Here is a 15,311-nt window from a genome sequence, read left to right as displayed (position 1 = left end):
GGCTTTCTTGGCCACCTGGGCACACTGCTGGCTCCTGTTCAGCTGCTTGTCCATCAGCCCAGGTCCCTTTCTGCCAGCAGCTTTCCAGCCACACTGCCCCAAGCCTGTAGCACTGTTTGGGGTTGTTGTGACCCCCTTGGGTAGGAGGACCCAGGGGGCATCTGCCCACAGACACCCAAGGGTGGGAGCCAGGGCTGGCAGGCAATTGGTTTTCCTGCTTTTCTTGCCCAGCCTGAGCCTGGCACACTCACCCAGAGGCATGAGCAAGGCTCTGCTGCTGGCATGCATAATTCAGGGGCTGGAATAAGCTGGGATCTGTTAGCCCATTTCCAGAGCCTAAATTTAGACAGCAGGGAAAGTACAGGAGCATGTGGCAGCAGGCAGGCTTGGGGGGCACTGGGCTGGGACAGCAAGGGACCAGCATGTCCCCTGTGTCCTTGAGGCACAGGAGGGTGCCACACTTCTTGCTCTGGAAGTGAAGCTGCAGGGTTTGCCCTCTGAGCAGCAGCTGGCACAGGTGGCAGGAAGATCTCCTTAGCCTCCCTGGGCTCCCAAAATCTGCCAGCTGCCTGCAGCCCTGCAAGAGAAGAGGCCAGCACCCAAAAACTGTTTGCTGACCTCAGCTCTTCTCAGGTTGCTTCTCCCGTGGGACTTGGCCAGGGTTATGTGTTGGGGACCTGCCCAGCCTGGCACTGTGGGCACGGGTCTGGCAGCAGCCTCCTTGGGCTGGCTCCAGACACAGACCCCTGGGTAGGAGGTGGGGGCTTGGCAGCAATCTGCTCTTCCCAGCCGGGTGACGTCTGCAGCATGAGTGTCCTTCAAGCCCTATCCTCCTAGGAAGGGCAAGTCGGTTCCAGGGGTATTTGTCCCCTTGGTCCTGCTGTCCCCCTGTGTCTTGCAGGGACAGGAGCCGGCTGGCACGCTGCCCTTGGCTCCCACCGGCTGCTGGACCCTACAGGGACCAGCCTTGCCCGCACTGTCCCCTCGTCCCCTTCGATGACTCCAGCAGATGGCAGTGCCGGGATGAGGCCAGCGCAGGACCGAGGGGACACAGGGGACAGCGGCTGGACCCCGTCCCTGCCTGCTCCTGGATGGCCAAGCAGGGACCCAGCTGCCAGGAGGGAGAGGAGTCTCCACCCGTGTCACAGGGGTGTCCCCACGCCTGGCTTTTGCTGGTGAGCAGAGGCCACACCACCGCCACCCCCCAGCAGCAGCCTCATTGTCCTCAGCAGGTGGCTTGTGGCCAGCGAGAGCTGCCCTGGGCCAGACTGGGAACCAGTAAGGCAGGCAGCAGGGTCACCAGTGACAGCTGTGGCAGTCCCCACGCACCGAAGGGCATGCTGGGTTTACATCATCCTGCACACAGGGAAGATGAGGAATGGGAGATGAGAGAGACAGGCCAGAGCCCAGGGACGTGAGGCCACCTCCAGCCTGCACTGCCACAGAAGTCCCCAGCCCACATCCCACAGCTCAGCAGGGCAGGGACCACCCTGGCCCACGTATCCCTCACCAAACACCTTTGTTCTGCCCTGCCTCCCCCTCCCTTCCCTCTCCTGCATCCCTCGGCATCCTCAAGGCACCAGGGGACATCTTCCCCCTGCCGCCAGCACCTGGGCCAGGGGTCAGGCTGTCATTTGCTGGCATCCCAGGGTTGGAGGTGGCACTAGCCTGGCAGCCAGCAAGGCCAAGGGCAGCTTGCCAGGGCTGTCCTCCCATCCAGGGACCTGGGGGGAAAACAAATGATCTCATGTGACGGTAAGTGGGACAATACCAGCTTAGCCGTGGGCGCAGCCAGAAGGGTTCCTGCTGCGCCTGAGCGCTGCTGCTGCTGCTGCTGCTGGCTAAACCTGCATCACCATCACTAATAGTCATTAATAATCGAGGCTGTGCTGGGGAAACCAGCTCAACCCACCCAGCCCCTCTCCCCCACAGCATCCTCTGGTCGTGGCAGGCACAGGCATGGCATAAACGGGCGTTTCTGAGGCAGTGAGATGGGAGGGATGCTTCAGGGAGTTGTCCTATCCTGGGGGTTGGCCCTGCTCCTGGCTGGGGCTTTTAGGGCAGCCAGGACCCTTCCTTTCAACCACCAGCTGCCAGCAAGCACTCAGAGCTCCCCAAAACACCCAAAGCACAAAGCCCCCCCAGCTGGGGTGGCTCTGGGGTTGGGGTGAGGTGGGGGTTGAGCTCTTCGCCCAAGGAACAAGCGACAGGATGAGAGGAAGTAGCCCCAAGGTGCAGCAGAGGAGGTTTAGGTTGGGCATAAGAAGAAATGTCTTCACTCAAAGGGTTCTCAAAGCCTGGCACAGGCTGCCCAGGGAGGTGGTTGAATCCCCATCCCTGGAGGTGTTTCAAAGAGGCAGAGATGTGCTGAGGGCCATGGTTTAGGACCAGCTTTGGTGGAGTTAGAGACTGGTTGGCCTGGATGAGCTGAAAGGCCTTTTCCAACCAGCTATGATTCAAAGATGTAGTTAAACCTGCTCCAGCTGCAGATGCCCCTGCTCACTGCAGGGGGCTGGAGCAGATGACCTTGGAAGGTCCCTTCCCAACCAAACCATTCCAGGATTTAATGATCTCAGGGTGTTGGTCATCCATGCTGGGAGGTGGGGAGGGGGTGGTCCTCCTGCTCTTCCTGTGCTGCAAGGAGAGGCCAAGCAAGGAGGCCAGGAATGAAGCTGTCCCTCTTTGCTGCCAGCAGTGCGTTTTGTCAGCCATGCTGCTTCTCTTGGGGCTTCCAGACAAGAAGGGGAACAGGCACAGAGCCAGGCTGGGATGGGAAGGACCAATGTGAAAGTCCTGAGATTGCTGCAGCTCCCTCCCCCCTGTGTCTCAGGATGTCTTTGAGGCAGGGAATTAGTTTTCCACTAAGCTCCTCTGTAATGAGAACACAGGAGGACAGCAAGGGACGACTGCTGGGCCTTTAATTACAGAGGCTGGGAAGCTGGGGTCATGGGAGCCAAGATTCAGACCCAGGGGACATGGAGGAGATGATATTCAGGAGGACCACCAAAGGCACCTGCAGAACCTCCAGTGCTTGAACTCCTGATTCCTTTTGTTTATCAGGACCTGCCACACCACAGGCTCAGCTCAGCAGCCAAACATCTCAAAAGCATCAGCTCTTGAGACCAGGCTGAGAGAAACCTCATAGAGACTGAGAAAATCATCCTCCATTGTTGCCCTATGAGGACTGCAAAGCTGGGGAAGGGTCTGGAGAACAGGGCTGGGGAGAAGCAGCTGAGGAGCTGGGGGTGTTCAGCCTGGAGAAGAGGAGGCTGAGGGGAGACCTCATTGCTCTCTACAGCTCCCTGAGAGGAGGCTGCAGTGAGGTGGGGGTTGGGCTCTTCTTTCTAGTCTCAGGTGATAGAAAGAAAATGGCCTGAAATTGTGCCAGGAGGAGGTTAGGTTGGAGATGAAAACTCTCTTTGCTGCAAGAGTGGTCAGGGATTGGAAGAGGCTGCCCAGGGAGGTGGTGGAGTCCCCATCCCTGGGTGTTCAAGCAACCTGTGGCCATGGCACTTTGGAAAATGCTTTAATAGCCATGGTGGTGTTGGGTGGAGGGTTGGACTGGATGATCTCAGAGGGCTTTTCCAACCAAAGTCATTCTAAGACTCTACAACTGTCTGAATCTAGTTATGGGCATCCCACGCGCTGACACTGCTTCTGGGAAACCCACTGAGGATCAGGATTTGCATTTGGGACCCTTTCCATGGGCCTTTGATCAGTTTGAGAGGTCTTCAAGACCAGTGGGGGGGTGCAGAGCTGCCATGGATGGTGGTCTCCATAATGGACTGTCACCAAACCTATCACTTGATACTCCACAAGCTGGAGTCTTCTCCCCAAAGTCTCTCCCAGCCAGAAGAGTGAAGGGCCAGAAGCACTGCCACCTTCTGTCCTTGAAGGGTGATTTAAGCTGGGCTCACAGACACAGCAACTGTCTGGGAAAGCTTCAGCATCTCCCTGCTGGCTTTGGACAGACACTGTTTGTCTTTCTCGTGGCAGTGGCCAGATGCCTGGCTGGTGATGGATGGAAGTGTCACACAGGAGCTGCTGCACTGTCACAGCTGCTGGGTCTCTCATGGGGTGGAAAATTTAGGGAGGAGGTGATTCCACTTTGAGCTGAACATTCTCCCCAAGGTACCAGGATATGAGTCAACAGAGATGATGGAGTAGAGAAGTTGGGGGAAAAGAAGCAGAGAGGCAACTGGACCTGAAGGTGTCCTTGGTCCCCTTGGCAGGAGGACCTGGTTCTTCTTTCATTCCCAGCTTCCACCCTCCTCGATGGTGGTGCCTCTGCTTTGCCCCTAGCCCCAGCTCTGGGTTTGAGCCTCCCAGTCTTCTTTCCTAGCACCCAAAGTCTCCAAGCTTCCTCCATAGAGTCCTAGAATGGGTTGGGTTGGAAGCGACCTCAAAGTCATCCAGTGCCAACCCCCTGCCACCTCCCACCAGCCCAGGTTGCTCAGGGCCTCATCCAGCCTGGCCTTGAACACCCCCAGGGAGGGGATATCCACAACCTCCCTGGGCAACCTGTTCCAGTGTCTCCCCACCCTCACTGGAAAGAATTTCTTCCTGATCTCCAGCCTCAATCTGCTCTCCTCAAGCAGCAATCCCTTCCCTCTCATCCTATCACTAAGAAGTCATCCCCCCCCCAGCTTTCCTGTAGACCCCTTTCAGGTACTGGAGGGCTCCAAACTCCATTGTGAATATCCTCAAGCCCCTCACTTGTGTTTCCCAACATCCCCACAGTGACAGAGTGTGCCCAGTGCCACTTGGGCATTCCAGCCCAGGGGGACTACAGTTTTGGGATGCCCATGGAAGCTGGGTATGGCATAGGAGAGTTTGGATCTTGTTCATTTTCAGCCTTAATAACTCCTTCTCTTGGAGCAATGACTAATGAGCCATGGGGACCCAATTAGGGTTCTCCAGGCAGCCTTCCTCCTCATTCCTTGGCATTTAAAGCAAAAAAAGAGAAAAATAAAACCCCACAAGTGCTGGCACAGAGACAATTAGATCAGTGTCTCCTTAATGAGTTCATGGCTCCAGCAGAAATATCTGTCTTTGGTAGGAGAGGCAGAAACCAAGCTGGAGTGGCTTGAGAGAAGTCTGGAAGTGAAGGATTTGGGGGTGTCAGTCGGTGACAAACTCCCCAGGAGCCAGCAGTGGTCACTGGCAGCCCAGCAGGCAGCTGTGTGCTGAACTGCAGCCAGAGCAGGGAGAGCAGCAGCACAGGGAGGGGATTCTGCCCCTCTGCTCTGCTCTGCTCTGCTCTGCTCAGACCCCACCTGCAGCACTGCCTCCAGCTCTGGGGCCTCCAGGACATGAAACTGTTGGAGAGCAACCAGGGCAGGTCACCAAGATGATCAGAGGGCTGGAGAACCTCCCCTGGGGGGACAGGATGGGAGGGCTGGGGCTGCTCAGTTTGGTGCAGAGAAGGCTCCAGGGAGACTTCAGAGCAGCCTTCCAGTACCTGAAGAGGGCTCCAGGAGCACCGGGGAGGAACTTTTCACAAGGGCTGGGAGTGACAATGGCTTTGAGCTGGGAGAGGGGAGACTGAGACTGGAAATGAGGAAGAAATGGTTTAGAGTGAGGGTGGGGAGACACTGGAACAGGTTGCCCAGGGAGACTGCAGATGCCCCTTGCCAGTGCCAGGCTGGATGAGGCCTTGAGCAACCTGGGCTGGTGGGAGGTGTCCCTGCCTGTGGCAGGGGGTTGGCACTGGATGATCTTCAATGTCCCTGCCAACCCAACGCAGTCTGTGATTCTATGACCCATGGGTGAGTCTGCTGTGGGGTGAGAGCCATGTCCCCCACTTTGCAGAGCTTTGTGGGGTGCAGGGGAGCTCACAGGCTGCCTCCTCAGGTTTGGGGCTTGATCCCTTTCCTGGGTGCTTCACAGAAGCGGATGCCTGGAGCTGCATGGCTCTTTTCATTAAGCACAACAATGAGCTGGAAGTTTCCACCACAGCTCCTTAGGATCAGGGATGCTAATGAAATCCAGATGCTCTCCAGCAGAAAAATCCCTCAATGTGGTTGGAAAGACCCCAGAAAACCCCAGGATGGGGCCACCAGGAAGCGATGAGCTGCTGTTCATGAGGCTCAGCAAGACCAAGTGCAAGGTCCTGCAGCTGGGTCGGGGCAATCCCAAACACCAAGATAGGCTGGGAAGGGACTGGCTTGAGAGCAGCCCTGAAGAATAGGCCTTGGGGGTGCTGGTGGAGGAGAAGCTCAACAGGAGCCAGCAGTCAGCACTTGCAGCCCAGAGAGCCAAGCAGAGCCTGGGCTGCAGCAAGGGAAGTGTGGCCAGCAGGGCCAGGGAGGGGATTCTGCCCCTCTGCTCCACTCTGCTGAGACCACAGCTGGAGCTCTGTGTCCAGTTCTGGAGCCTCTGTTCCAGGAAGGATCTGGAGGTGCTGGAAGGTGTCCAGAGAAGGGCCACGAGGATGAGCAGAGGGCTGGAGCTGCTCTGCCATGAGGACAGACTGAGGGAGTTGGGGCTGTTCAGTTTTAAGAGATTGCTCCAAGGAGACTTTATTGTGGCCTTCCACTATCTGTAGGGGGCTACAGAAAAGCTGGGGGGGGGACTTCTGAGGGTGTCAGGGAGTGATAGGACTGGGGGGGAGCACAACTAGAAATGGGTAGATTAAGATTGGATATGAGGAAGAAGTTGTTCCCCATGAGGGTGGTGAAAGCCTGGCACAGGCTGCCCAGGGAGGTGGTGGAAGCCTCCTGCCTGGAGGTGTTTGCAGCCAGGCTGGATGTGGCTGTGAGCAACCTGCTGCAGTGTGAGGTGTCCCTGGCCGTGGCAGGGGGTTTGGAACTGGCTGAGCTTTGAGGTCCCTTCCAGCCCTGACTATTCTGTGATTGCCTGACCCTGTGTTGGCAGTGATGCTCACCTGCCTGGGCTGAGACGGGGCAGGCTGCGAGGTGCCAGCGGGGATGATGTCGTTGCGCGTCCATCGGTCCGTCCCTCCCTGCCGCCCTCCCCCAGCGGCGGCAGACCCCAGGCCCCAGCCGCGGCTGCGGCAGCGCTGCCGAGCCCCACGTGGCCCAGGCGAGCAGATTTTGCTTAGCTGCCTGCGCTATATTTAGCTGCCTGTAAAGGGGGTTAGCGAGCAGCGCCGGAGCCAGTGGCACAGCTAAGAATGTCAACGTAAAAGCAGCCAGGGATAAAAAAAGCCCAGCCTGGGCGCTGGGAGCTTTGCACAAATCCCTCACGCTGCTGGAGGCTGCAGGCAGGAGGTCAGGGCTGTGGGCACCACCCCGGCTGGTGGCACTGGCTGATGGTTCTTTGCCCTCCACACGGTTGGAGTTTTGCCCTGGTGGGGGTGATTTGAGGCTGGCTTGAATGGGATCAGAAGCTCTGGCCAGCAGGAGCAGAGCAGGGATCGTCCTCCTGTGCTGGGCGTTGGTGAGGTCAGACCTCAGATCCTGGGTTCAGTTTTGGGCTCCTCAGTCTAAGATGGACATTGAGGAGCTGCAGCAGGCCAGAGAAGGGCAACAAAGCTGGGCAAGGGTCTGGAGAACAGGGCTGGGGAGGAGTAGCTGAGGGAGCTGAGAAGGGCAGCTGGACAGAAGGGCAGAGTCCAACATGATGGCATTCAACAACTCCAAGTGCTGGTGCTGAACTTTGGCCACAATAACCCCATGCAGAGCTACAGGCTGGGGTCAGGGTGGCTGGAGAGCAGCCTGGCAGAAAGGGACCTGGGGGTACTGGTTGAGAACAGCTGAACATGAGCCAGCAGTGTGCCCAGGGGGCCAAGAAGGCCAATGGCATCCTGGCCTGCATCAGGAATAGTGTGGCCAGCAGGAGCAGGGAGGTCATTCTGCCCTCTGCTCAGCACTGGTTAGGTCACACCTTGAGTCCTGTGTCCAGTTCTGGGCCCCTCAGTTTAAGAAGGACATTGAGATGCTGGAATGTGTCCAGAGAAGGGCAACAAGGCTGGGGAAGGGTCTGGAGCACAGCCCTGTGAGGAGAGGCTGAGGGAGCTGGGGCTGATTAGCCTGGAGAAGAGGAGGCTCAGGGGAAACCTTCTTGCTCTCTACAACTACCTGAAGGGAGGTTGTAGCCAGGTGGGGGTTGGTCTCTTCTCCCAGGCAACCAGCACCAGAACAAGAGGACACAGTCTCAAGCTGCACCAGGGGAGGTTTAGGCTGCAGGTGAGGAGAAAGTTCCTCACAGAGAGAGTTGTTAGCCATTGGGATGTGATGCCCAGGGAGGTGGTGGAGTCACCGTCCCTGGAGGTGTTCAAGAGGGGATTGGACGTGGCACTTGGTGCCATGGTTTAGTAGTCATGAGGTGTTGGGTGACAGGTTGGACTTGATGATCTTTGAGGTCTCTTCCAACCTTATTGATTCTATGCCCTGGAGTTGTTCAGCCTGGAGAAAAGGAGGCTGAGGGGAGACCTTCTGGCTCTCTACACCTCCCTGACAAGAGGCTGCAGTGAGGTGGGGCTTGGTCTCTTATCTCAAGGAACAAGTGATAGGGTGAGAGGAAATGGCCTCAAGTTGTCCCAGGGCAGGTTTAGGTTGGACATGAGGAACAATTTCTTCCCTTTAAGGATTGTCAAGGCCTGGCCCAGGCTGCCCAGGGCAGTGGTGGAGTCCCCATCCCTGGAGGGGTTTCAAAGCTGTGTGGATGTGGTGCTGAGGGCCACAGTTTAGTGGTGACCTGGCAGTGCTGGGTTCAAGGTTGGATTCTTGAAGGTTTCCTCCTACCACAATGATTCTATGGTTTTATGATGCTATGAGCCTGGCACTCAGGCAGATCATGAGGGTCTGCCATGGGGAGAACAGAGCCTGGTACCAATCTCAGGGCTTTTGGGGCAGACATCTCCCTTCACGGGCAGGGGACAGTGGCAGGCTGGGGGGGACAGCCTGCTCCCCAAAGCCAGGAGGTGTTCATGGGGCTCCCTGCATCCCCATCCAGGCATCTGGGAGCTATTGGAGCATGAACAACAGATCTGAGCACTTTTTCCTTTTGGAATGCTTCCCTTCTGCTCAGTTGCCTCAAACACACCTTTTGGTTTTCCCCAGGTGCTCGCCTCACTGCCCTCATCTTGTCTCTTAAAGTAAGAACTGGGCACATCCCACCACATCCCAGCTCTCCCCAAACCCTCCTGGTGCTGCTCTGAGCAATTCTATGCTGCTGTGACCTTGCCTGCACTCACCTCTTGCCTGTGCAAACCCAGCTGCTGCCCCCAAACTGTTGGACTTAAGCCAATAAAGGTCTCAACACTTAGGAAAGGTGATGTCCAGAGCTGCAGCTATCTTGTCCCAGAAATGATTTCCATGTTCTGCTTCTCCTTTGGGGCAGGCAATTAATATTTCAATGGCTGGGCCCCAAGAGAGGCACTTAAAGGCCATTCCAAGTTTCACTGGTGGGGGTCACAGCTTCTGTGATGAACTGGCAGCAGGAAGTGCCCCAAGCTGGGGCTGCATCTGGCTGCACCACCCACCACACTTTTGGGTCAGGAAAGAGCTTTTACTGCTGCAAGCAGACAAATCAGTCATTCTTTTGGTTGGATTCTCCTGCTCTCCTGGCAACAGCAAAGTTGCAGGTGAGTTGCAAAGCCCTGTGGGGCTTATTGCAGGTGTTGGAGCTGCTGGACCTCCAGAATAGGCAGAGCAGCTCATGTATTGTCCCCCAACGTGGAAGGGATGCTCTGGGCTCTGTGTGCCCAGCGTGGTGAGGGGAAGATCTCCACCACCTCCACCACACAGCACCTGGAGGAGCTGGTGCTGCATCACCAAGGTGCCCTGCAAAGGACGGTGCAGCAAGCTCAGATCCAGATGGCTGAGTACCCAGCGCACAGAGGACACCAGGAAGGACATTTCTGTCTGCTGTGACTTTAACATCTCCTGTTGAGGTGGCACAGAGATGTCCAGACTCTGGTCCACCCTGCCTGGTGACAAATTGCCTCCTGGGCAGGTGTCTGCTGGTGTTTTCCCTCTTGTTCAAAATCCTCCAGGCAGCAAGATGCTCTTCCTGCCTTTGGCCTCCAGCATCTCGTGGGCAGGATGGTTTTCCTCAAGGGCTGAGCATGATCCATCCCACAGGAGCCACCTCCATCACTCAGGGGCTGGTCTCCCCTCTGCAGGCATGGCCCTGGTGCCATATCCTGCCCAGGCTGATGGAAAGTGCCTGTCCCCAGCCAGGAAACAACCTGCAGGTCCCCAGACCCTGTGACCCGTGTCCCAGAATAGCACTTTAAGGCAGGGACTGACGCAGCCTGGGGTGAGCTGAGCTCAGGAATAGCCTTTCCTCCACGTCACCTCCGTACCCAGCCAGGAATCAGGGGCTAAATGGGACTGGAAATTAGGGAGATGCATCTAAAAGAGGAACAGTGAAGTGCTGCTGTCCCTCGAGGGTGACTTTTCACCCAGATCAGAGCCTGCAGGTGGGTGGAAACGAGCCCTGCTCCTCCCTTGCCTGCACCACTGGGCTGGGGGACAGTTCCCCAGGCTTGTGACAGCTCCAGGATCAGTGGCTTTTGATGACCTTCCTGCACAAGTGGGACAAAGCATCTCAGCAGCAGCAGGAGGACAATAGACACTCTCCAGCCCTTTTCCTCCCTGTTCTGGATTCTTTTTTGAGGAGAAAATGGGATTTAGAGCAGGGGCAGAGCAAGGATCGGTCCAACCCCATCTTCGTTGGCCTCACCACCCTGATGGATAAAGCAGGGGCTCTCCTGATGCTCAGGAGGGCACAGGCAGAATATTTTAGGTCCTCCATCAGCTCACCCTTCTGGGAAGAGGATCCCAATGTCTGCAAGGCCCAAGATCAGGCATGGAAAGAGCAGAGGAAAAGCAGAACAACCTTTGCTCCCGTGTCAGTACAGCACCAAGCACCACAGTACAGCCCAGTACAAACACTCAGCTGGTGCTGCCTGATAAGGGAAGGATTTTTCCCTCCCAGCTGCCATGCTGCTGTGGTTTTGCATCACTGGGGATTGTACCAAGAGCTTTGTGAGCCTCGAGTGGGAGTTTGAACTCCTGATGCTCATCATGTCCTGGATGCTGGCAGGTTTGGAGAGGTTATTCAGTGCCAGTGATGTGCTGGCTTAGAGATGCCAGCAGTGAACTGGTTGAGCATGGAAAACCTCACAGCCATCTTGGTGCCTCACTGTACCCAGGTCCTCCAGCCCAGCCTTCCCCAAAGCACCACCCTGGCAGAGGGTAGAAACAGGGACAACACACAGCTCTCTCCAGGGCTCTCCCTTGCAGGCACCCAGGAGCTGGAGGAAGGGAGCAGCCTCACCCCTGGCTGCTCCATCAGGACCCTCTCCAACCAGGCTGAACTTCCCCATCCTCCATCCTGCCTCCCCAGCCTCTCCTGCCCTGCTCCCACAGGTCTGCTGGCGCAGAGGGCTGGCAGCCGCCCCCCTCGCCAGTGTCACATCCGATCAGGTGCCAGGCAGGATAAACATCTCGGGTGCTCGGCCCGAGACTGCTCCGGAGAGGAGAGGAGAGGAGAGACAGTCAAGGAGAAAAGGGAGCGTGGGGAGCTAAAAATAGCAGCTGGCAGAGGCTCCCCTCCCCGCCGGCCGTGCGGGAGCTGCCAGTCGCCGTCACCACGCCTGAGCGAGCAGGCGGCAGCGATGTCCCTCCCGCTGCCTGCCGGGGCTGCTGCGGGGCTGCTGGGGGCAAGCCCCGGGCGGAGACCAGCCGAGGCTCGGAGAGCGGTGGATCCTCAGCCCCTTTGCTGGATCTTGGCCTTCTACAGCCTCATGCAGGTTACAGAATCACAGAAGCAACCAGGCTGGATGGAGGAGACCTCCAAGATCATCACAGAATCACAGAGAAGGGCCACGAGGATGAGCAGAGGGCTGGAGAAGCTCTCCTATGAGGACAGACTGAGGGAGTTGGGGTTGTTCAGTCTGGAGGAGAGAAGTCTCCAAGGAGACCTTATTGTGGCCTTCCAGTCTCTGAAGGGGGCTACAGGAAAGCTGGGGAGGGACTTCTTAGGGTGTCAGGGAGTGATAGGACTGGGGGGGATGGAGCAAAACTAGAAATTGGTAGATTCAGATTGGATGTGAGGAAGAAATTTTTGCCCGTGAGGGTGGTGAGAGCCTGGCACAGGTTGTCCAGGGAGGTGGTGGAAGCCTCCTGCCTGGAGGTGTTTGCAGCCAGGCTGGAGGTGGCTGTGAGCAACCTGCTGCAGTGTGAGGTGTCCCTGCCCATGGCAGGGGGGCTGGAACTGGCTGAGCTTTGAGGTCCCTTCCAACCCTGACAATGCTATGATTCTATGATTCTGTCTGGTTGGGAGAGACCTCCAAGCTCATCCAGTCCAACCCTCGATACAGCACTGAAAAGTCAACACTAAACCATGTCCTCAGGCACCAGGTCCACAGAGGCTGCTTGAACACCCCCAGGGACAGTGACCCCTCCCCTGCCCTGGGTAGATCATTCCCATGCCTGAGAACCCCTGCAGCCAAGAAATATTTCATGATATCCAGTCTGGATCTCCTGTGGTGCATCCTGGAGCCCTTTCCTCTGGCCCTGTCCCCTGATATCAAGGAGAAGACCCTGGACCCCTCCTAACTCCAACCTCCCTTCAGGCAGTTGTAGAGGTTGGTCTCTTCTCCCTAGTATCAGGTGAAGGAACAAGAGGAAATGGCCTGAAATTGTGCCAGAGGAGGTTCAGGCTGAGGATTAGGAACAATCTCCCCACCAAGAGACTCCAACCAATCACCCAGCCCTAACTAATCAACTAGACCATGGCACCAAGTGTCTCATCCTAGGTGCCTCAGGCTGTGGAAGGTGAAGCTTTCATCTGGATGCAGCCTTGGGGACATTTACCTTGAGAGCCAGAAGGGGACATTTTGGAGCCTCTCACCCATACCAGGGTGTTTGCCAGCTGCAGAAGCAAGCAGCAGCACCAGTGGCAGCCCATGGAGGGGGGATATGGATCCTGTAGGCAGATTTGAGTTGCTTTCCATTCATGCTCAAGGAGACTTTTTTCATCATGGCCTCTGCCCTTCCTTCTCCTCGTGGAGGCTGTAGAAGGCCAGGACCCTCTACAACCTCTTACAGCAGGCCTCAGGGTGAGGCACATCCAGGTTTCCCTTGCAAGGGTCAGGAGAGCATCTCCCTTCCAGGGCCAGCAGCTTCTGCTGAGCACATCTCAGCCACTGGATTCTCCCCATGGCCCCCAAACCCTGGATGGTGCTGAGCTCCCCCAGGGAAGGGACAGGATGGGTACCTTGCTCTGGATGCTCCCTGGACATCTGCAGAGAGGGTGGCCAGAGGCAGCAGTTTGGGAATGTGCCCCCAGTTCCACTCCTACTAGGAAGAGCATCCCAGTACAGGGCCACGGGAGCAGGGATCCCATTGTCTGGGGGCAACCTGCTTTGCCAGCTCTGGGGACATCCATCTGGAGGACCAAAAGGTGACATTTCAGGGCCTCTCCCCAACACCAGGGTGCTCCCCAGTTGCAGATGCCCAAGGAGGGGAGCTTGAATCCCCTGGGCAGATTTGAGTTGCTTTTCACTCATGCTCAAGGAGACTTCATTCATCACAGCCTCTGCCCTCCCTCCCCCCAGCTCAGGGGTACAGGTGGGGAGCCCTCCCTCTCACACACTCAATGCTAGCCATATCCCACCCTTCAGGGTGATGCTGGTGCCCAGCAAAGAGCAGCCTGAGACAACAGCCTCTGCTCAGCACCCAGGCTGTGCCCAGCATCCTTCTGCAGCAAGGACAGTCCCTGGGGGGGGCAAAACTTGGGGTGACAGGGTCAGGTGGGAGTCCCAGCTGGATCCAGGGTGTTCCAGCCCAGCCACCTACCTGCCCCCACCCGCACTGAGCACCCCATGCCTCGGGGTGCTGCCACAATTGTTTTGATCATATTCTCCCAAAGATTTTGAGCCTGGTGATTATTTGGAGCTGAAATCTTGGTGTAGGGCTGGGGACCAGCTGCCCCCTCCTGGGGTCGTGGGGGAGGGACCCCAGGATGGGGGGATGCAGGGACCCAAATTCAGAAGGGGGGGGGGGGGGGGGGGGGGGGGGGCTGCAGCGTATCCTGAGCAGCCTGGCAGCGCTGCTGGCCTGAGTGGGGCTACTGGGCACACTGCGGGGGCTACGAGCCCCCTGCTCAGGGTGCTGGGGTCTTCCGGGAGATCGCAGGGCAGGGTCGTATGGAGGGAGATGAGAACCCCGCGGGTAATGTCACAGCCCCCCCCAGCTGTCGGCGGGACGCAGGGGACACCGAGTGCGGGGACAGCCCCGGGGAGAGGGACGGCTGCGGGGTGAGCGGGGTCGATGCTCGGTGGGAATGGGAGGGAGGCGGCCCCGGCAGCCCCCAGCAGCCCCCGGCAGGGCCCGGAGGGGATGGAGGGGCTTGGGGGGAGGTAAGGCGGGGGGGCAGCGGGCGGGGCGGGGCGGTGGCGGCGGCGGGCGGGAGGGGGCCGGGCGGGGGGAGCGGCGGCGGCGGCGGCAGGCGGGCGGCTGCGGGCGGTTCGGCCCCGGGTGCCCCAAGGGCTGCTGAGAGCCGGAGGCTTCCCCCGGGGCTGCTGCCGAGCGCACAGCATCCTCCAGCGGCCCGGCCGGCTTCGGCACCGGGAGCGGCACCGAGAGCATCAGCGACATCGGGAGCGGCAGCGGCACCGGCAGCGGCACCGGGAGCGGCACCGAGATCATCATTGGCACCGGGAGCGGCACCGGGAGCGGCACCGAGATCAGCAGCGACACTGGAATCAGCACCGACAGCGGCACAAGGATCGTCATCGGCACCGGGATCGGCACCGGGATCGGCACCGGAGGCAGCACCGGGATCGGCACCGGAGGCAGCACCGGGATCAGCATCGACACCAGCATCGCACCGGCACCGACAGCGGCACCGACAGCGGCACACGGATCAACAGCACTAGCAACATCAGCAGCGACACCAACATCAGCACCGGCATCGACCCCAGCAGCGGTGTCAGCGCCGGCACCAGGACCGGCACCGGTGCCACAGAGGAGGGCACCGGCTCCAGCGGAGCCCAGGTGAGCAGAGAAGGGGTGGTGGGTGCAGGTGACGTGGTCACATCGAGGCCCTGGGCCATCCAGGTAGATGTCCTTTGGATCCTGGGGGCTGGGTGCCCACCGTGGGGGCTGGGTGCCCACCTTGGGAAGCAGGTGCCCCCCACAGGGACTGGGTGCCCACCCCTGGGCACCTCCATGGCAGTGCTTTGGAGCAAAGGGAGGGTGGAGAGGCGAAAGGCTCAGGAGGTGGTGGTGGCCTTGGGGCACAGATGGGTTTTGGGTCGTGGTGCTGAGCAGGTGCTGGGGTGTCTCTAGAGGGCTTGGGGAGTCCATATTCATCCCACCAGGGGCAGGTGG

Source organism: Dryobates pubescens, chromosome 20 (genome assembly GCF_014839835.1).
Source record: "Dryobates pubescens isolate bDryPub1 chromosome 20, bDryPub1.pri, whole genome shotgun sequence".
NCBI lineage: Eukaryota > Metazoa > Chordata > Aves > Piciformes > Picidae > Dryobates > Dryobates pubescens.
This window is presented reverse-complemented; position numbering follows the sequence as displayed.